The 24,342-nt window shown below is 34.9% G+C and overlaps 1 long non-coding RNA gene across 2 annotated transcripts; it reads right to left on the reverse strand.

Moving 5' to 3' along the window:
• Positions 1-6,239: 6,239 nt before the first annotated feature.
• LOC108393585 (uncharacterized) lies at positions 6,240-20,918 on the reverse strand. Of its 2 annotated transcripts, XR_005061703.2 has the most exons (4): positions 20,837-20,918; positions 19,643-19,808; positions 15,909-16,257; positions 6,240-6,382 (listed from the first exon to the last, which is right to left on the reverse strand). It is a non-coding gene; the product is annotated as an uncharacterized lncRNA (long non-coding RNA). The 2 variants fall into 2 exon arrangements; XR_001852276.3 differs by lacking the exon at positions 6,240-6,382 and having other exon boundaries at positions 12,549-16,257.
• Positions 20,919-24,342: the final 3,424 nt, after the last annotated feature.

Below are 24,342 nucleotides of genomic sequence, written 5' to 3' on the forward strand. Positions count from 1 at the left end.
CTGGTAGGGATCAAGATTCAAAGGCGTGACTGCCTACCACTATTGTGTTTGTTACCAGCAAGCAGAGTTATCTACCAATAAAGTCCACAGTCAGCTCAGGTTTCATGAGAAAGTATTTCCAGAAAACTCAATTTTACAAATAGGGAAGATGCTAGATTCCTTACAAGATGATACAATTCAAAGAGAATAGAGAGAGTGGATACTTTGACAACCAATGTATAACCAAAAACTCTATTACATAGCATATTACAGGTGCTCAAGAATTAGTTGTTGAATGATAAAAACTACGTTAAGTTAGCTTGAGGTTGAAGGATACATAGAAGATAATGTGCTCTACGGTAAGAAATAAATCATGAATATATTCCTGGAAGCAAGAGACAAAAACTTATTGAAGGAACTGTGAGATCAGTATAGTTCTAGAGGCCTCAAGCACTTTAGGAGAGGGAAATACATTTAAAATAGACCCAATAGAAGAAAGGAGAGAGTGCCTTAGGAAGTATAGAAGGCTTGCCACTGTTTGTACAGAGACTCATGGAGATAGTGAGTATGGAGATGGGCTGATCATCATAGATGTATGACTTCTTCTCCACAATGCTCAGAAGCCTAGAAATGGAAGACAGTATATGGTAGATATACCAAATGTCTCCTTGGATATAATTATTGAGGTGCAACACTTTAGGTCTTAAAGATATTTATTTTATATACTGTGAAAATAGACATAATAATATGAAAGACACATTTGAAGCTTTTATGTCTTTTTTTATGTGATTATACTGAAACTTTGATGGTTTTTAAAAAGTTGTCCTGTGGCTTACTCATAAGATTTAACAGTGAATTAATCACTTGCACACCAGGGAAAGATGGCTTGATCAATATTAGAAATAAAGTCTCTACTAGGGTAATGTTTTGATAAGTACACTTTGAATAAACCTCTTTTATGAACTGAGTCATATTTCTTAAAACATTAAACCAATAAGCATTAGATTCGGTTTGGAATAAGAGTGATCTCAGAAGCACATCTGACCAGCCTAACCCAAAGTGTGCCCATCTATACATCCATATCTATGCAATAAGCCCATCTAATACATTATTAACACAGGCTGAAAATAATAATGGACCAAGAATTAATTTTTTATGTGCAATATTAATCCTTGATCTTGTACCTCCCAAGAAGCAAATGAATTTGTATAAGCCAGTCGAGAGTTTGAAGGCAAAACTAGTGATTAAAATAAAATTCTTCTTATTTAAAATAATTTATTGGTAGGTCAAATAATTGAAATGGTTCAGAACAGTGAGTTTCAAAATTTATAATAAATGGGACAACAAGGACAAAAGAATCATAGCATGAACAATTGGTTTGCTTCTTGAGCAGTTGAGTACATTGTGCTTTATTAACTCATATCATTTTGGAGACAATAAAGATGTTGGAAGGAAGCTCAGGTATTTTCAACGTGGTAGTTGTTCGCTATTTTTAAAATGACATCTTTACAAAAACTAATGGTTGGTGCATTATTTTATTTTGCAAACTCTTGTCTCTGTTCTTTAGCCATAAGGGGCATGAGTGGCATACACAGATCACTACTGTCGGAGGGTTCTCGGAACACAGTCAGTTCTCATTTTGTATATTGATTGAAATGAGAACCCAAACAAGAAAAATACACATGTACACATATACAGACATGGAAAAAAAATCCCCCTATATGTACAGATGTGTTACCTGTGTAAATCATAGGCAAATTATCACTTAACCTGTTAAGAACTACAGTTTCCTCATTTGTAAATGAGGGACACTAATCATTAGTATCTCATTTTTTGGAATTGTTGTTCTTTGCACCATGTTCAATAAAAATCAGCTTTTCTTTTAAGTTTTGCTACAATTTTTTCTTTATTTGTTTTTTCCTGTGGTGGTAGGTTTTCTCTGATAATTCAGGAGATGCATTTTAATAAAACCAGACAGTGAACATTATATTAACCTTACATTACATATGACAATTATTCTTTGTATTTATATGATTATTTCCATTAGATTGTTTTCTATAGTAAATGTATATGATTTATAATGCATATCTCTATGTTAATGATATTAAAAAGCTTCCTGCTATGTTTTTAAGTATAGTTTCCCAATCTCTTTGCTTTTATACACATTTTTATAAAAAGTTAACTGTGGAAACATGAGTATATTTTATGTCACCAAAATTGGTTATCTTCTCTTCTAGCATGTCTACCTGTGTTGTCATACTTGGGAAAGCACTCTTAATCCAACTCATGATATTTAAGTACTTTATACTTTTTTCTAGTGAGTTTATTATTTATTTTTAATATTTACATCCTTATCCTCCAGAAAGTTTCTTGGCATAGTTATCATATAAATATGATAAATAAATCATATTTTGGTATAAACACGATTCTAACTTTTTTCAATTGTCAATCATTGTTCTAAAGCCATATTAAAAATTGTATTTTCCCATAAACTCAACAGATCACATTTTTTATAATAAAATCTTTAATTAACTTGAATCTGATTTTGTAATTTTAAAATTTATTCTTTTGCTTTATCTGTGTCTATGTTGAGTATATCCTAGTTATTCTTGTAGCTGTTGGGATATACCCCTTCCTAATTCTCTTTTTCAAAATTTTTCAAAATGATGTTCATTGCACATTTTAAGTAAATTTTAAAGTTATTCTAATACATTTCAGTAAAACATTTAGATGTTTTTAACTAGTCTTACAATATAGTCATAGATATACTTAGGATAAATTGATGTTTTTATAATGTATCTTCTCAGAGGAGAGAACCGATCATGTTTCTTTATGAACATAGTTCTTAAGTAGGATAGTGGTTCTTAGTTATTAAATGACTTTGGAATACTTTTCTTTAAAGAAAGATCCATTTTTGGCCAATGCAGATCATTGAGCATGTTCATTATAATGCTTAATATTGGATTTAGTACATTTTGTTCCCAAACAGAAACCTGTTACAAAGTAAAAGGTAGTACTATTTTTGAGAAATATAACTTTCAATACCTTTAATAAAATTAAAGTTAAATTAATAAATTATTAAAGTTCTTGTTACTGAAAGAGTGAATCAGTGCACAAATATTGTTTAAAATGTCTGTCATGAGTTTTCCCAATATTAAAATTTGAATTCTTATTCTAGGGAAAAGTGTGCTAAGAGACATAAATATGGGCTATTTAAGTTACATTCTCCAGATGACTTTCTGACCATTGATTTCAAGAACAATTCTGGGTCTAGCTTCTTTAGTCTGATTGATAACAATGATCTGCCTTGTCAGTGATACTTTTAACGAAAACTTTCCATTATTTGCTAATCATGAGACTGTCTAAGTATATAAAGAATGAGCATTCATTCAATCAAATGTCATAACAGAAATAATTCACCAATTACTTTACTATAGAGCATTGAAACACTCTATTAGCTGTTGATTCTCATCTTTACTATACAGAAACATAAATATAGGTGTGGCTTGTTTTAGGTTTAGGACTTGCAACTTCTGAATTATTCATACTTTTTCTGACTATGAGAATGATTGACGAATTTATATTTCCAAAAGAAATAAATGATTATATCCATGTATGTTCTTTTCATGGGTTGTTTTGAAATGCTCGGCCATTAAATTTTCCAGATACAGTTTTTCTTTCTCCTTTATGCTCACTGAAGTTAATTCATTAAAAAAATTTTTTTTAATGATAGTAAGTAAAAATAAAGTTTAGGGATCCATATCATTCTGCTGCTTTCTAAAAACCTTGCCTTGGGAATGAACTCATAAGTACATATAACCAACTTAATCTCAAGTGTTTTAACCAGTTCCAAGTTTCCTGTTTTATAGTTGTTTTAAAAGCATCTATAAAGCTGTTTTGTTGCTATAGATTTTGAATTCACAAACCACTCGTTCCACGATAGTGAACATGTATTATCGCTTCATAAAACTCATTCAGCTTTATCATTCCAGTAAAGATATGACAGGGCTGTTTATCAGTGGGTAATAAGACAGATAATTTAACTGTACAAGCTCTAATTGGTCTAATTCACTAACTGACCTCTCACCACTTGATGCACTAGTACAATTGAGCTCTGATAAAGCCTTTAATTGTAAATTGCACACAGCTGTGAGCTGCTTCTCACGCTGGCACAAAAACACTATCATCGACTGTTTCATCTCTGCGACCTGCTAATTTGGAGCATATGTAACTGTTTTTAATGCTGAAGGCTTGACATACCACAAACAGCAGATGTTGCAGCTGCCCCTGAGACGCTTTATTTAATTCAATTACGTCTTTTGGAGATATGTAAAAAAGCTAGGCAAGATGAGAGAGGGCAGGAGAATGTTAAAAATGGAGCCCCTGGTTGAGACCCAGGTGGCTCGATAGGCAAATGATTGGGTGAATGTCTAAATGATCTTTTTAATTGAGTAGACTGACGGCTAATCAGGGTCATGAAGTGTTATCACACTGATGAGCTGAGTGGAGCCCTGGGCTGCTCTGCAATTAATGCCGCTTTTGTGAAAGGAGAAAAAAGAAAGATAATGTATACCATCTGGCAATTGTTTATGATAAAAGCAGCAGTTTGCTGCAAATTCAAGTTAAATGCTATTCATAACATTATTTTTGCTGCTGCTGAGGGCAAGGACACCAAGCCCAGGCCTTTGTCTGACTTCTCATTCTCCTTCTCAACCAAAACATTCATTTTCTTCCACGTGTGTTATTATTAATTACTTGGCTGCTTGCTAATGTATGGCCTGAATGATTCCCTGTTTGATATGCCAATAAAAAGCTTCGCATATACTTCTTGGAATCGACTTGGGCTTTCATGCCAGTGTATCCGATTATAATAAAACAAAGCAACGGCTAAAGTCACAGCCAAAAACCAGAGAAAACAAGGCAGTTTTTCTTTTGTCCTGAAAAGCTTGTCTCCTTGGCATCTCTGGGCTTAAAAAGAAGGGGGAGGGGGTGGAGTCTTAACTCCAGGGACAAAATATCTGTGTGAAGTGATTTTTTTTTTTTTGCTGCCTCAAAGAGATTAGTATTTGCAAATCTTAAAGCAGATAGAGGTAATTTAAGAAATGCCCACTATTTTCAGTCTTTATTTATCACTTAAAATATTTGAGGCTACCATCAAAATTGATATAAGGGCAAAATTAAAATAAAATGTTGACTGAATTGTTACCATGAGGGGTGTGCATAGGTTTCTTAGGCACAACCACAACAAAAAGTGGGTGTGCTTTTCATCTTGAGTCATTGACAAGATGAAAAAATACATATGTGAAAAGAAGATTTCTACAAAAAGTTTAAAAAATCTCAACTATAATTCAGGAAAGGAAGCAAAGTACTGTTTCTTTCAAGAGCAAAGAAACAAGCATTTTGTGTCACTCTCACTTCAAGTTATCAAAGCGTAAAGGGGAATATATATTCTTCGGGAGTATAAAGTGAGAAAGTAAAACATAGCCCCAAAATCAAGGAATTAGCTTAAGAGGGGTAAAGTGGACTTAGAATTCCATCATTTTAAAGTTTTGGTGGTGGTCGATGCCGCTGAGATGAATGCTGACCTTCACTGTTTATCTACTAGTAGGAAGAAAGGGAAATACCTGACCCAGAATCTAGTTTCAGTGAGACAAAGGCATCACACCCAGCATAATTTTTCAGGCATTTTTGGAAGGTTACTACATCTCTGGTCCCTGTGCTAAGCACTGGAAATACAATGATCTTTAGGACAGAAAAACGCTCCTTAATGACTTTACAGTCTAGTGAAGGAGACAGATACATAAGCACAATTTGCCATGGACTGTCAAGAGGCAAGTTTGGTATTATAACTTCTCAGTGGAAAATCAGACCTTGAAAAGAGGTGAAGGTGGCTGTTAGGGAAAGCTTTCTAGAGAAGATCAAATTGAGAGGTGAAATGTTGTGGGATTCTGTAGGAGGCCTCGCTTTTCTTCAGAAGGGGTGAGAAGCTGGAAAAAAGTTGCCAGAAAGGCTGTTACAAAATAAATGTAACATGTGATATGGCAGAAAGGTCTTTCTGGGGCAAGTCCTAGAAAAACTTGATAAATATTTGCTGAATAAAACAAAAATACACTTGTGTAAATGTAACAGGCATGAAACTCATCAGACAAGTATTTCTACCTGCAGTCTTCCTTTGGTGGTAAAGAGACCGGTCTTCCAAAATGATGACAAAGAAAACTTTTGTATTTGTAGAATGTAATTACTACCACACAGAATTGTAACAGATATGCCATGAGTTTATTGTCTTGTCTCTACTTCAAGTAGATTGTGACACCCTTGAAAGCAAGAAGTTTTCCATTTCTTCCATTGCTTCTACAATGACTTCCATTACAGTTATTAAGGTTGCCAGACATGTGATGAAGACCTGTACAATGTTCACAGAGAACTTAGTTAATGGGGGAGCAACCTCTGTGTGGCTATGTAAAGGTGTCTGCTTCAAAGGAAAGGGTTCTTACTTGATAATGCTTACGAAGAGGAAAAGGAAAGTATACAAAGAAAAAAAATCATATAAGATCCTGAAGTTAGTTAAAACAAAATCATATCTACCATCTTGAGTCATTGACAATATGAAAAAATACATACGTGGAAAGAAGATTTCTATGAAAAGTTTAAAAAAATCTCAACTATAATTTAGGAAAGGATTTATGGATACAGGAATGGCTGGATAAGTGGAAAATGATTTAAAACCTTTAAGCCTCTTACACAGGAAAAGGACAGCTAAAATTAAACCATAATAACAAAACACACATGCACACACGCGTAGATATACTAAAAAATTTTAAAAAGTCATTTTGGTCTCAAGGAAGCATTCAAGCTTCCATTTTGTATATAGAGATGAATGAAAGCTAAATATGGTTTCCTTTCTGGAAAAGCAAGCTGAACAGGCCCTTACTATTAATAACAGAGTCAACTATTGACCTCAAACACTTTTGATACAACAGAGCTGGAAAGAAAAAGAACTAAAATAGAGTGTCAGGATTAGAAGTTAACCTCCAGTGGTTGGACTCATGAAAGGCTAGTTTATTTTGGATTTTGTGAGAGAACATAATATTATTTATAATAATAACTATCAATTAATAGATATTATTATTTACCAGGGATCTAGCTAAATGCTTCAAACACAATACCTGATTTGATCTTTACAACAGCCTGTCGGATGGATGTTATTATTTCTGTAGTTCTTCTGCAGAAATAGGGACACAAGAAGGTCCTGTAACTCAGCTTAATTTATAGCTAGTAAGGGAAGGAGGCTGTATTTAAGACATTTTCTGACTCCAAAGCCCACACTTCAATGACATTCTTTACCTTTGCTTTGGTAAGAATTCAGGGACATGAGAATCATTCTTGAGCTAAAAGCTGTTTTTGTTCACTTCATGTTGGTCTAAATGAGTATGTTGTTAATTATTTTAATGATATATTTTGCAATGTCTTTAATTATAATTTTTGGTAATACCTCCAAGGCTAACTGTAAAATATTTATTCATTTAATGTAGAAAATAGGCGTTCACTGGCTCCAAAACTTCCAACACAATGAAACTCAAAGGCTGATCAAAGAATCCAACCCCACCAAAGATTTAGAAAAGATGGGTTTGTTTTGTTTTGTTTTGTTTCAAATCTTCTGTCGAGCTAATGAAATAATTGTCCTTTTACTGACAAAGCCAAATAATGTTCAGTCTACATTTTTTCATAGCTTCTCATATTTATTAAATATCTGTTGTGTACTAGGTATGGGGAGTCCAGGTAAATAATTGAGGCATTTTTTGCCTAGTCTCAGGGGGATTCTAGTACAGTTAGGAAACAGATGCCTAAAGTAATAATAATTACAAAACCACAAATTACAATATCTCCTACTTAAACTTATGAGAACATCTGTGGGAGATATGATTCTCACATGAGCTGATCTTACTCTTCCAGCAAAGTTTCTGAGCCCTGCCTGAGAAAATGTCGGAGCTGTACTCAAAGTGAGCATCCAGCAAGGAAGGGGACATGCAGAAAGAGCGGGGAGTGGGGGTGAGCCCTAGAACAGCAGCACAAAGCAAATAAGAGGCAAAACCTGCATGAGAAAAGTACATGATGAAAGATTCCATAAATCTCAATGTCAGTCAACCAGATGATAGAAAGAGGGAGGACAAGGAAAGATAGAATTTACACAACATTTTAATGTTATAGTTCACTGCAGAACGTTGACAGGGGAGCATAATACTGAATGTTACAATGGTATGTCACCACAACAAAGGAGACTCTATGAGAAAATCATCTAAAATGGGACCTAGTGACAGGAAGACTCTTGCTACCCTTATTTTACCTTATTGGCACTACTAATCCAGAGCAATAGTACTGAAGTTCTGAGAGTCAATAGGTACATTATGTTTAAACACAACAGGGCTTTCTCTCTCTGTGTGTCTTCTTGCTAGCCTTCACACAAATTCAAGGTGATGGATAAAGTCATATTTTTGCCCACAATAAATACTGTGGAAATACACAGCCACCTGACACTGGGAAAGATGAACAGGAGGCCACACTAGAGTGTGAACCAAAGTTCAAAGGGAAGGTGAGCTTTGGGTTGATCTTTGAAGGCTGGAAGCACAGTAGGGAAAAGTAAAATGTTAAAAGTATTTGCCTGCGTTTGCACCAGCTCTACTATGTACGTGCTGGGAAACACTGGACTAGGCATCAAACCTCTTCTGTCTCAATTTCCTGGTCAATAAAAGCAGAAAAAATAAAATGCCTATCTCATAAAGTTGTTTCAAGGATTAGAGGTGCTGAGGCATTACAGCTCAACACAGTGCCTAGCAAATGGCAAACTTGTTAAGGTTAGTAATTGTTTTTATTCTTATACAGATTAACATTAAAAAAAAGAGGCTAGTGTAGGTGGCACAAACTGTATGTGAAAATTGTGTAGAATGAAAATATAATCTGTAAAATGCAGAAAAGGGACCAGACAGACTAGTAGAGGAACTATATTGAGATTAGTAAATCACCCTGTTGAAACTACATCCAACAGTAATTTTAAAGTCATAAAAGTATCAGTAAGTACTAGTGAGTCATTGTCAGCTCTTGAGTGGGATAGCAACATGGAGAGAAATAGAGCTTGTGCATTCACACAACATGCACTGCGTGCTTATTATGCCTTATTAAGTATTTGGAGCCCAGTAGGAGCTAGTTTGGTAGGTAGAAAATTAGGAGTTTGGAGAGCTTATGGATAAAGGAATGGCTGGATAAGTGGAAAATAATTTAAAACCTTTAAGCCTCTTACATATCTCCTGTGTTTATTCTTAAGTATGCTTCTCCTAAGTGTCTTATTCCAAAGAATGAGAAACTCAAGAAATTGCCCCAGGTATCCACAAATCCAGGGTATTATAGTGCTTGCTCCAAGTGAAATTACTGATAATATGTCATAGGATGATAACAGTGATAATGTCATAAGATGTCAATAATTACTAATAGCAATACAGAATATATCAAGGAAATAAGAGTAAAAATAATGAAAAAAAGAATAAGGACCTTGGGTACATTTAGTTGGCAAATGTAAGGACCAAGAAAAGTCAAAAGAGTATTGGTCAGAAAAGAAAAAAAAACGTAAGTACACACTCTTACAGAAAAATGGGAATAAAACATTATTTTAAAGATGGAAGGGAAAATATATATCATATATATCAAATAAATTAAAAAGGATAGGAATTGAAAGGTCACACTGCATTTGGGAAAGAATGGAGGGAATTGTTAAGTTTTCAGTTTCAGAAAACTGAGGGAGCCATGAAAACAACTAATAGAATAACAATACTGATTTGTGACATTGCTTGAAAACTATCTTTCAATAACTCCCTCTTCCAGGGAACTGTTCATCGCAAGACCTGAGTGCCCTCCTTTTCCATTTTGTCCCAGTTTCTCAACTCATTCTCCCACTTATGGCCAAGAAGCTAGACTAGCTAGATCCTGAGACCAAATTCATCACAACTGGTACATACACGAGACACTTAACAAGTTTAATGAATTGACCAAAAGGAAATCTTAACTTGAAAAGATACTTATGTTATCTTTGATATTCCTTTTATTATTTTGCAGATGACTGCTTGTTTTAGTCATGAAAAGACTGCCAAACTGCAACAACATGAATTTTATCTTGATTGTACCATCTATATACCTACCATAATTGTATGGAAATAAATGTGGGTAACAGGTTTTCCAGGTGTTGGAAACCTACAGGGGAGTTCTTGTCCAGGAGCACTAGAACACTGAATCCACTCTTTCTGTCCCTTTATCCTTGACTCCCTAAGGAAACAGTTTCACTAATGGCATGTTTCTTTCATGAAACTAGGAGAGCCTAACGTCTTTAATCATTCCTTTAAATGGAGGCATGTAGATTACATAATGTTAATTTTTCTGGAATGGTGACACAACCCTGAGAACAGAAAGGTGGTGGCTTAGCAAGAATTAAACATCCTAAAACCAGTGAGACCCTCTTTCGCAAAGACAACTGTGTTCTGTGTTAGAAGATCTGAAATCAAGAGAAACTACAGTAGTATAGGTTGCATTTTCTCTTGTCATATGCAGTCACACTACCTGATATCCTTGTGGACTCTGTGCTTTGCCAGTTGGGTGACTTGTTTGACCAAGAAGATACAATATAATATGTGATATAAGCAGAGGCTGACATGTTTATTCTTGTTCTACTGAAACACTGCCAGCTGCCATGTGAAGAAATCTGGCTAGGCTCCTTGAATATAAATGCTTTATTTGAATTTATATGTAATATATATCATAAGATCATACATTAAAACCCAGCCAACCATCACAATTGTAAGAATTATGCTTTTTTGGTTTAAAAGCACTAAATTTGGAGAAGGCTTGCTAGCCAGCAACAGACAACTAATAGAGAAGTGGCTCCTTCACTTCTGATATTTTGCATCTCTAGCAATTGCACTGAGAATTTTCTGTGGGGAAATGTATCTCATTTTGCCATAAATTCATAAACCTCCACAAATACTCTAGTAGTTGCCCAAATGGATTTTCCTTTAAGAAGAACTGTGATGAAATTCCACAAGATATTAAGGATGCCTCAGTCTTCCACTCACTTGAGATATTTTTAACAATGATCTATATATTTTATGCAACATATTCTTCTAGACATTGCAAATATAAAAATGAGTGAGACTTTACATTTTAGTGGGAGAGGCATTTTTAACAACGAACAAATGTGTGAAGGAGATAATTTCAGATAGTGCTAACTGCTATGGAGAAAATAAAAGTGATTAAATATAGAGAAACTAGTGGATAAGGGAAAGTTAGGTAAGCTAGCATGATCAGGGGAGATGTTTTTGAGGAGTCAGTCTTTGAATTTAGATCTGCATAAAGAGAAAGGGGCTAGCCATGGGATTTTCTGGTGGATGGCCATTTCAGGAAGATGGAATAATAAAAAGCAAAAGACTGGAGAGAATAGTGAATTCAGTGTGTAAAGAAATAGGAGGTCAGAGTGGTGGCTGGAGAAAATGAGGGATCAGTAATGTTGGATGAAATGAGGTAAAAAGAGGAGGCAGAGATTGGTTAATATGAGATTATATAATAATACATCTGATGTATACAACATGTATACAACTAGTATATCTATAAATTATATATATTTATGTATTGATTATACTATACATGCATATAACTAGTATATCTACATATATATGTATTTATGTGTTGATAATACATATACATAGAAAGATAGGGAGAAAAAGACAGACACAAGCACATAGAGAGAATTTTAAGCATTTTTAAAACTAGATAAGAGAGAACACATATAAATTCCATTTACTGAGCTGTCACCATATGACAGTCAATCTACAAATGTCTTACCTAAATTATTTTATGTGTGTATCATAATGACACCATAAAGTATTATCATTATCCTTTTTTAACAGATAGGAAAACTCAGAAAGTGTAAACAAATTTTCTTAAGTCATGTGCTCAGCCCCAGATCCACTTCTCCAAATCAGGTTTATCTGACTCAACACATATGCAAATAAATAGTAGCACATCCTTTTCCATTAATTGCAAACATTTTCATTTGCTCCCTTCTGGAAGAGTTCCCAAGTAGTGTAAATCACCAAATGTTGATGTGGTTCTGTATGACTTTAGGGAACGAAGTGGTATCACAGACATGTTTTATGTCAATTATAACAAAGGTGAAAGGAACAACATATCAATTTCAGAGCTGTAGTCACTGAGCATGTGGGTCTATTGATACATGAAAACCTGCCAGTAACCTAACAGATTTGGCTGACCTGGTGGAGCCATGATCCCAAATATCCCTGACTCTTTTTCACCAAGGGAATGAAGGAAGCCTAAATTAACCCAATGTAGGTTAATCTATTTTGGACCAGAAGACAGAAATTTGGTAATAAATATATTTTGAGTTCTCTGAATGACAAATAGTAGAAGTAGATCTAAAAAGTCCTTGAGAAACTAATGAGAATACTAAGTTTATTATCTTAGACTTGTATACACAATATAAAAATCATTACAAACCACTTAGGAAAGGGAGTATTATGTGTTATCGATTACATATGGATTTTATGAGGATTATTCAATTTTAATCTCTCCACAAACTATGAAGAAATTGTTATTCATTATAAAAATGCTTTGTGATTCAATGAGGTTAATTGGTTTAAAGTCAAAGACCCAGCACTTAGTAGTCAAAAACCTAAGTTTTCTTGAATCCAAATCGTATAAATTTTCATTTTTATCATTTTATTGAATAAACTCTATGACTGACATAAGAGTAGAGTTTTTTCTCACCATTCTTTTATTAATAGTAAAAAGTACAATCATAACAAAATGTGATTATAATTTAAAATATAAGGAAGACAGTACTAATTATTAATTTATTGTATCTTGGCTCCAAATTCACCCTGTTTGTCTGCTCTATGAAAATGGATTTGGGCCGTTTTGTCCATTGCCAGGTGGCACAATTGTGAGTAAAACTGCAATATTTCCAGAATCTCTCTCCTGGAGTTAGTGCATCTCTGTATCAACAGGCATTTCCAAGGGGTGGGGAGAAGTAGTCCATCTCCATATCAATGGGTATTTACCTGGGCCACTGAGGGCTTATCTGGACCTGAGAGGTTGGGAGAAGGATTCACTAGCTTGTGCCATGGCAGGAAAGAGAGAGACACCACATGGCTTTTTGTAAGCAATAAACAGGTTTTAAACTTTATTTCTACCTTTGACTGATTTAGGTTTCAGCTGGGTATTTTACCCCCAGATTTCCTTTCCCTGGAGTTACACACAACTAAGCTTTGTCAGTAGAAGGCGATGGTGAGACAATGAAGGAAGAAAGGGTTTGCTTTCTGGTTTAGGTATTTGCACTAGGAAGGCCCTGCAGTGTTTGGTTCCAGCACTGGACTCTCACAGTGAGAGGGTGGTCTTCAGCCTCAGGCCCCTGCCACTTCTCCAGTGCACAGCTCCAGCAGTGCATGGCAGGCAGTGACACCCAGGTTCCAGAAGTTTCCCTATCACCTCTAGAAGGTTTTGCTGCAGAGTGCCTCTTGTGAGATATTTCCCTGTGAATATGTTTACCAGTATCCTAGAGGGCTGATCTCCTATATGTTCCAGAGGGCAGATTTCCAGCTAGTCCTGTTGGAGTGGCACCACAAGCCTTTTCTGTCACCAGTGAGCCAAGACTGTGCCCTCTACAGGAAGGTCTTGATCTGAGCCCTGGGCAGGGTGTGGAGGGGCCTCTTTCTAGGGATAAAGTCTTTCTCTTATAATTTGTTCTTCCTATGTTCTTAGATTTTTCCCTTCTTACTAGTGAATATGCCATTACTTCAATCACCTGTTATAGTCAATAATTTTTCACAGTACACCTTCCCTTCTCAACTTAACTGGGTGGTTTCTGTGTCCTGATTCAACTCATACTAATAGAGATCAATATAGTCTTTAAAAAAAATTGTATTGTGAATGCAGCTTTAAGTTACCTTTCTAAATAAAGGATGTAGATTGTTACTAAGTATTGTCCTAGGTGTCATAGTCATGTTTTAATTTACTCACCAAATATTTATTGTGTACATTATGAGTGCTACAGATAAAAGATAACTACGCTATACTCTGAAACTCAAAGAAGGACACAGTTTTATCCCCAGATAACAATTATGTATTGTCAATAAATACAACAGACAAGGCATGCAATTGTTATGGAACTCAGTGATACAGGTTTTATAGCTGTCTTGTTAAAGCAGTCACCTGCAGGACATAGAAGGTAAGCTGGAGTAGTGGACAAGCAAAGTTTGTGGCAAAATATCTGGGTTCTAGCACCTTCCTTCATGTTCTTAGGTAAGTCTCATTATTCTTTTGGCTCCTTACTAGTTAAGTTGCAGATAATATATTGAGAAAACTAAATTTAATGTGATATCATACTACACAGATATTACCTACCACAGTGTCTGGCTGCATATTTAATATATGTTAGAAAGCTTAACATTCCCTCTTAGTATAACAAATTTGTGAGAAACAAACAAAAAACAATGATAATAATATACCTGAAAGTACTTTGTACAGTATAAAGTAATATATGTGAAGAAAAACAGCAGCTATTCCATATTAAATATTAAATAAGATGCATTTAGCCCAAGCATGTGGGCAGGACAAGTGCAGGGGACAGATGATATCACGATAACCTGGTAACTGTCACATGATGAGTTGAAGTGTCATGACAGAAAAGAGGTTAAAGGGAGAATTTGTTCAAGGCACATTGAAGGACAACTTCAAAGACAGGGTAGAGATGTGAGTGGCTGGGAAAAACAGCATAGCAGACAGTTCAACCTGGCATTTGGCAATCAGTGATGGGGACTGTTTGAGAACAAGGACTCTGAAGAGAACATGAGGCAGAGGCATAAATAGTGCCAGGCTCTGCAAATAACAGCTGCAGCTGCAAACTCATGTGCACTGTGTGGAAAAGACTATACATCACATGTCAGTCTCTCAGATACATGTGCACTGGCTACTACCATCACTGGTTCTACCCTTAACATGCATCAGAGGAGCAGTAACATGCTTCTTATTATGTGCCAATGACATTATTTTCAATGATTTTTTTAAAAAGTGATTTAATTTAATATTAAACATTTTGAATAAAACTTGAATAATGATTAAACTTCTGTTAGTCTTTTTTTTGGGAATCAAGAAATGTGTTACTTATTAAATAAATATGTGATTTAACCTTGTTTCTCTACTTTTGATGAAATCCTAAATATTAATCTGTAGATGAGCTAGTTACATATATACATTTTCAAATTTGGCAAGTCTCACTTTCATGAAAAAAATACGATTTTCTACTATTTAAGAAAGAGCAATACAGTGGAAATGGTTTTCCTGAATAATATAATGTGGGATTTTTATAAAAATCACAAGCAATTTAGGTTAATACCGAATCCCTTCTTCCTTTGATATCTAGTGCACTAAAACAGCATTCTGAAATGTCACTCAAGAATTCCTAATCAACCTATTCAATGTCCTGTTGCTACTCATCCCTAACTTTCTGCTATATTTAACATTCTTGACATCTATCATCTATGCTCTACCCACTCCTCCAACTCCTTTGACTTATGGTATACAACCTTTGATGTTAACTTTACCTCATATCCCTAGACACAGTGCCTAAAACAAAGCTTTCATGCTAAATATTGGGGGGTATTATTCTTGATCAAAAAGAGTTAGGGGGAAAAATTAAGTGATGTAGAGAATGAAGGTAAAGCAAAGCCAGGAAATGTTTTACCAAGCTGACCACAGCTTCACATGTTAACACAGCTGCTACTCCACCATGTTGGATGTCTCTGTGCAGGCCCTACAGAACTTCTTCAGCTTGGAGAGATCTATCAGACATGTAGAAGATTCATCCTGTTTCTTACCTCTAATTAATAAATTTGTCCCATGGAGATATTATAATGGCCACGTGTCTGGCTGATGCTGTTGTGCTCTTCCTAGCAGATGCTAGCAAAGCCTGGTCCCACACCTCAGTGGTTCTTTACTTGAGTCCAGAAGTGATGGAGAAATTTCTGCAGGTCAAGTTGAGCCTGCATGCTGGACCTGTTCCAACTCCTTGCATGATGACTGAGGTGAAGCTGTGTCACAGGCTGGCCCTCATTTTGGGAGAGGCTATAACAGCAGATGATATTAGGAAATGAGGCAGTGATGGTGGTGGCCAGGACCCTCTTTTAAGCAAATGGCCAGAGGTCTAGAGGTAAGTGGATCTTGAAACTTGAAGAAAAGAGGAGGAAGTTATATAAATTTGGTCTAATTCAGATGTATACTCTACTTTTTTCTCTAAAAGGCTTATCAACTTCTAAGGTTTAAATTCTCATGCCCATATAAAAGCAAAACAAATAGACAACAAAGGAACAACTACTATCAAACCTATGTACTGAACCTTAAAATTTCTAATTGCTTGAAATTTCTATGAGAGTATTTCATCAGCCTTGTGACTTCCACAAATTACTCAATACACCAATTTGTGAAATAGTCACAATAACACCTTCAGAAATGCTTTCATTATTAAATGGCTGTTGATATGAAATAAAGTTGCAAACATCAAATAAGATCATATATATATAGAATAATAGCACAGGGCAAGGGCACATTATGTACTCAATAAATGCTAATTTCTTATACTCTCATATTCTCTTCTTTGGAATGTGTTTTTGCAAATACAAAAGTCTTCCTAGCTCATACAGAGAAATTTACATTTTTATATTTTAATCATACCCCTAACTAAATAATAAACATTAAGAAATAATCTCTAGCATTTTTTATTTAAAATCTTAATGCATTTGACAAATAACCCTGTTATTGTAGTACCACAGGTGGGACAGTGTACTTTGACTTTCAAAGCAACACAATTTTTAGAATATGTTTTTATTGGTAGATTTATCACAATCTCTAATAGTTGTTTAAATGGCATTTTATGTAAGAACTAAGGAAGATATTGAAGAGAGGAATTAAGCTCCTGTTATAAGTGCTTTGTTTTCCATTCAACCCTCAGAAATAGAGCCTGTGAAAATAGACTCTTTTCAAAGACACAAGGAATGGCTGATTTGAACCAGCTGTTGTTACAAGTGTTTTTTTCATTACAAATAAGTAAATATGAATAAAAATTGGGAAATATATCTCTGAAACATTTAAGTCAATTTTGATTTAACTAATTCTAGTTTTAAAGGATTTTTGCTTGTTATTTCCTTGATTATTTGAGACTGTCTCTCTAATCTAGGAAAAAATATTATTTGAATAAATGCATTGTCTCTTTTTAAACTATATGTCAAACAAATGTATATGAATTTATTATCATATTAACCAGTACTATTTGAAAAATAACCAATTGAACCTGTCAATAATAAGATTCTGAACAAATGAAACAAAAAACAGGATAGCTACATAGCATGTTAGACATAGCTGAAGACTTAAATAGTGATGTGAAAGACAGATAAACAAAATACTTAGAGCATAGCAAGAGATATAAAAAAAAACAGTTAAAACTAGAGGGAACATTATGTAAATAGAGAATAGATTTAAAATGACTAACGTATATCTAATCAGAGTTCTTAAGATAACAGAGAAAATAGAGGTAAGCTATTTCAAGAGATTATGGCCAAAAATTTTTCAGAATTTGTGAATGATATTAAATCATGAATTGAGGAAAACTTATAAAACCCAAATATTGTTCAATAAAGAAACCCACACTAAGACAAATTATGATCAAACTTCTAGAATCCAAAGACAAAGAAAGAAAATCTGAAGATTTTAAAATCAATCTAAAGATAAAGATAGATATCCAACAGAAGAATGGAAATTAGACTGAGAAGCCTTCTTTACAACAATGCATATTAGAAAGTTGGAGACTAAGAGAAAAATAACTGTCATTAAAAACTGTGGAACATGTGAAATAAATTTTCATGAATGATGTCAAAATATTAAGATTCTTCAGAATGACAAAATTGAAAAGAATCTAAAGAGACTTCTAAAGTGTATATTTCAGAGAGATAGAAAATTAACTCAAGACCATTCTGAGAAACAAAAAGGGATATTAGCAAAAATAATAATAACCTGATAAATCTGAATAAACATTGTTTAAAACAAGAACAGTAATATTTAATATTTATTTTTATGATAAAAAAATCATGATAAAAAAAATCCTATGCACAAAAGCATTAAATTCGGGAGTTAAACAGAATCAAGGTATTCGAAGTCCTTGGATTATATCATAAAGTGTATGAAACTGATTAATATTAAATTTAGTTAAATATTCATGTTAACATTTTCAGCAAAACTGCTGATAGAAAAAACATATACTATTAGAATAGAAGTATTAAGGAAAGGGAATTAGGGAAATATTCAACTTAAAATAATAAACAAAAAATAAAAAATACATATTAGGACAAGTAGATATTAGAATGGCTAAAATCAGTGCAAATATACAGTCATTATAATCAGTGTAAATGAACAAAACTCTGCTTAAGATACAAAGAATATCAGTCAATTTAAGGACATAAAAAGGCTGTGTGTATATTTCTCACCCATCTGACATCACGCTAATTTACCTTGCTTGACCCAGCTGAATCTGACTGAAAGTGATAATATATGTACTTGAGCCAAAGCTTGAAAAGTAGTCATATTAAACAACCATTACTTTTGCCCCCTGCCATAACAATTAGTCCTTTAAACTAGATCCCAAAATGAAGTGACACACAGAGCGGAGCCTTGTAGTCAGACTATAGTTATGTGGCAAGTCAATAAGTAATGTGAAGGAAAAATAAACCTTCGTGTGGTAAATAACTGGGATTTGGGTGCTGCTATGATACATAAACTGCAGGTATTACTATATAAAAGTTAATATTTGCAAGTGGGATATTGTTATGGACTGAACTGTATCCCTCCCAAATCCATATATTGAAGCCCTGTATATTAATTCCAAAGTGATTTTTTTGAGATGGCATCTTTGGGAGGGAATGAGGGTTAAATGAGGTCATAAGGATGAGGCCCTAATCCAGTGGGATTGATGCTCTTAGAAAAGGAATAAGAAGCTGGTAGAGGGCTCTCTCTTCTTCCCCGTGGGCACACAGGAAAGGCCATGTGAGGACCCAGTGAGAAGTGTCTCTTTATAAGCCAGGAAGAGAGGCATTACCAGAAAGTGCATTTCCACAACGTCGATCGTGGACTTCCATACTCCAGAAATGTGAGAAAATAAATTTCTGTTGGACAAACTCTTGTTAATATTTTGTTATGGCAGTCAAAGCTGATCAATGCAGTTGCTATTATAACATAAATTATCATGCATGGGCTTCAAGGCTAGGTAGCAAGAGGTGAGGACATAATTATTGGGGCTGGGAGAGAATATTTGTTACAAATGCCTCGTGCAATAATGGAGATAGAAAAATGGATCATTTAACTTGGCTTTAGGGGAAGTGCTGAGAAACATAATGCTATAGTCATGCTCTAGTTGCTATTGTCTACATTCAACCAGTACCAAGAGAAAGAATTACTGGAAAATATAAAGAAAAAAAGAAAATCCAGAAATTCTGGAAAAGAATGTAACTGCTACTCATGTCCAACCTGAAAAATGCTTTAAGCATGAATGTTGATCAAGACTTACCCTGGTAAAAAGATTATAGCCATGCTGAGCCTGTCACACTTTTTTGTTAAAATCTATGAAAGGATTATGCTGACTTCTCATCAGTTCTTTTAGTTGCAAAAAAATGGTTCAGGAACAAGAGATTAAAAATAGTACTCTTCCATGGATGCCTGTATATTCAGTGGACCTGTAATCATGTTTAAAAAGAGAAACACATCTTGAAAAATATGGATGAAATCACTGGTACATGGGACAAACTGCAATCAAATACATAAAGGGTCAAAATTAGTTTTTTTAAGAGAGTTGCAGTGTGTTGAGTCACCAAACTGGATGGTAAATATCAAGTCTTAATAATTTTACAGAGAAGTTCTATAAAAGATTCAAGGCACTAAGAGTTGAATCTTAAACAATGTGTTCAAAAAAACTACCAAGAATGAAGATTTCCCAATTTATTTTATGAGGGTAATATAACTGAGATACTAAAATCACATGCGGGCAATATGAGAAAAAAATAAAATGACATATGAACTCAGAATAAATAATCCTAAATAAAATATAGCAATCTGAAATATGAATCTTTCAATGAATCAAAATTAAAGTTAAAACTGAGTTAAGTTTAATACAGAAATCAAAATTGCTACATCATTAGAAAACCTAGCAATGTAATTTATTTGACTACAGGAAGAAAGCTATATCATTTTCTCAACAAATGCAGAAATTATTCAACATAATTTGCCAGTCATTCATTAGTCAAAAAAACTTCTAAAATGTGAATAAAAAATTACTTAATTTGAAAGGAGTAGTTAATAAAAAAATCATGTCAATGGCAAATGTTTAGAGCATCCCCTTTAAAATCATGAATTTTCAAAAAAATGCTTATTAATAGTTCCTCTATTTAGCATTATGCAGACCATCTTAACCAGTTAAATAAGAAAGTAAAATAGAAGTTTTAAGTACTGGAAAGGAGAATATAAAAGTATCATTATTTGTAGGAGAAATAGTTGTCTAAATAGATGACCCAAAAGAATTTACAGAAAAATGCTAATCAATCAATGAGAGTTTATCTGAAATATAAGATCTAGATGTAAGAGCAACTAAAAATTAATCACCTTTCTATACATCAACCACAAATATATATATATATATATATATATATATATATATATATATATATATATATATATATATATATATATATAGCATGAACATGCTTACCAACCAGGGTAGGGTGCCCCACTCTTTTTCTCCATAAATGCTTAGAAGGTCTATAGTATGTGTCACAGAAGAGATACAGAAACTGAAACTTTAGAAGGCTAGAAACCCAAAACAGGAAGGAAAAAAAAAAAACAGTGGGGGTAGTGCAGGCAGAGCCACAGCAGCTAATTCCCCAGGCCTGGGCTGTGGGCCCAGCACCCTTCCCCTGTTTTACCCTGCTACTTATGGCCCTATCACACCAAAGCCTAACCCTCACGGTAGTAGGGGAAACATCCACAGTATCCCTGTGATGCATCAAAGAACTAGTTCAAACCCAACTTGCCTGGGGTCCTTAAACGGTATGAACAATTCCATGCAGGAAGGTCTCTAACACTGACAACACTGATTTAAGGCTCACCCAGGGGAAGAAATATATATATATATAAGATCAAGGTATCAGGTTGAAGAGAACCTTCCCGACTGTATATACAGTGGGTGGGGAGAGGGATGTAACAAAAAAATCTGGATTTTTAAAATAATAATAATAACACATACATATGCATTGAATTAAGTTGAAGTAAAGTTTCATCATTTGACCCAGGTGGAAATACAAAATTTACTAAAAGAATTTATATAACAAGAAGATGCAAAGGACACTGGCTGGCTTTTGTGCCTTCACAATGTAGGTTTTAAATTGCTATTAACATTTGTTAAAATGTACTAAATGGCAAAGCATCATGGATGTAAACAATACTTGGCATCAAATACAGTTATACCTGGAACTCCCACTTAATGTAAACAAGGCCTCTCCTACAATCTTAGAAGAAGGACTAAATATAAAAGAGGAAAAGTAGGTATTCCTCATTTTAACTACAGTCTTGCCTAAATTTCCCAGTCATAGTACCCATTGTCCTCAAGTGTCCCAGAGTGGGAATAGATGCTTTGACTCAATAAATAAAAAATTTTAATTAATTTAATTGTTTTGCATTTACAAATTAGCTTGACAAAATGTGAACTGTAGACTCCACCCCTCCACCCTGCAGTTAAAATAGTTGATACATAAGTTTAACAGGGCTTTAAGGATTGAAATTTATTATACAAGATCTAGTTAATGAGAGGGTGATTATCCCCACTGCTTCTCCATTTGGCAGCTCAATTTTGCTTGTTTTCAAACCTGAAAAGAATGAATGGCGCATCATGGTCAACTACAAACTTAATGCTGTGGCCCATCTATCATGGCCCGTTTACCCAATACACGTTATTATTATATCATATGACTTGCTCCATACAATCAGCAACCAAATTGTTATTACATGTTTGTGTTATATGACTTATCACTCATTTACTCAGTGCCTATGTCAACATCCTGTCAGCAGCAGTTTGCCTTCCCCTCCCAAGGGACCCAATCCACCTTTACCAGGCTGCCCAGGGGAACACCTCAACAGTTTTGTCATTGTATATAGTCTTTCCAGACCAGATCGTAACTGTACTGCATCCATCTTTCTCTAGGAGCACAGGTATAACATTATATTGATGACCTGCTCCTCTGAGAAGATTGATTTGATATACTCATTAAGGACATAGAAGTCCAACATCTTTAAGTGCTTTTTGGATTCTGGAAGCTACATATTTTTCATTTACAAATTTTACTTAATCTCACTAATGCTGCTATTTACAAATAGCACAGCTTAAATAGTGCTTCCCTGTCAAGAAAAGACTGAAATCTGCACAAATTAAAACAAAGGTATTAACACCTATGCTATTACCTTTCACAGTAGAGGGTTAGCAACTTCCTCATATGACTCCTGGAGTCTCTGGACCACCTGTTGGCCATAACTTGTCCATAGAATTCTGATGCAAGGAACCATCCTACTCAGCCCTGTATTATAAGTCATTAGAACAGCAATTGCTGGCCACACCCTGAGATATCTTGGAAACAGAGGCTCTCACAGACCCACACCCATTATACCTTGAATCATAGAAACATCCCTACAGTCTCAGCACAGTTACAGAGGTTCCCTGGTATAAGATGGACCCAAACCTGGGCCTTCTGTCATATTCCACCTAGAGCAGGGGATGTCTTTCTCTGCCTTCAGTGCCTTGACAGATGCCAGGGTGCAGGAGAAGGACCCTCTTCTTCCGGACACCGTAGTCACCTGGAGAACACCATGGGATCCACTGAGTGAACAGTGACGGAAGTTCACACACTGTATGGATGTATGGATGGCACTGCCACCATCACAAGTGATGGAGCTCAGTGGAATGTTATTGCTCTCCATCCTTTAATCAGCATGTCTCTGATAAGATGGGACACAAAGGCCAGCTAATTGGTGTAACTTTCAGCAGTCATCTTAACACTGGATGTTTTAACATCTGCATGTTCGTGAAAACTCTTACACCATGTCTAAGACTTGTCTCCTTCTGGCTAAAGATCTCTGAAAATTCCTTGCCTCATGGATAAAATATAAATATAAATCAAGGTCACACATGTCTGTTCATAAACTAAGGCAACAATATAAGACCTCATCAGGACACTCCTAATCCCCTTTGAAGTTCACGACACTGCTGGTAGTGATCAAGGCAAACACTTCAGTTCTCAGAATATCACACACCAGTTTTTTTAAAAAACCTCACTATATGTATTTAAAGGTAGATATGTCTCACCTCTATGTATATGAAGACTAATTATATATGAGTACCTTTAATAATGTCTTCCTCTATGTATATAGATTTTTTATCCTCACCCGTCTCTGAAAGTCTGGAAGCCAGATGGAGGACATACTAACTGGTTTTCCCACGGACCAGTCATCTGCTCTTCTGGTACAGGACCTTTTGGAGCCTGACCTTCTACAATCCAGAACATAATTAGTATTTGTGTTATAAGGAGTGGAAATGAAAATTAGTTGTCCAAGGCCATTTCACAGACAGTGTGGACAACCAAGAAGGTAGATTAAAAAATCTACTTAGCAATTAAAAATCACATTTGGGGAAAATGATGAAAAATCAACACAATAAGTCCATAATGATGAAACCAGACAATCCCTCATTTGTAATAATGTTGTTGATTTGCCAGGAGCAAATCAACATCAGAAAATAAGGATCCATTAAGGGCAGCTATCCACCTTTCTGTGATCATGATCTCCATAACATTTGTTTGGGTGTTTTCACTGGTTCATAGTCCAGAAGCCCAAGCCTTCTACGTAAGCCATTGTTTCAATCAAACATGGCAAATGCTGAGGCCCTCATGCCACTGATTTTCACTATGTTAAGTCCAGGAGCCCAAAGACCTCACTGGCTTGCCTGTCATCAATTGAACCAGGAATGGAGACAAAGATCCCATAATAATTGGTTAAATTGGAAGGGACTGCCTACAGAGGTTGAATCCCCAGACTCAGCTGTAGACATTTTTATTGGTAAACACCCAGGTACCCTATTAAAAACATGTACCTAAATCAGACCATGTAATTAAAAAAATCAATTTACAGCAGACCCTCTCTCATCACCCATCAAGGCAAAACCTTGAACTG

The sequence above is a fragment of the Manis javanica genome, chromosome 6 (genome assembly GCF_040802235.1).
Source record: "Manis javanica isolate MJ-LG chromosome 6, MJ_LKY, whole genome shotgun sequence".
Lineage (NCBI taxonomy): Eukaryota > Metazoa > Chordata > Mammalia > Pholidota > Manidae > Manis > Manis javanica.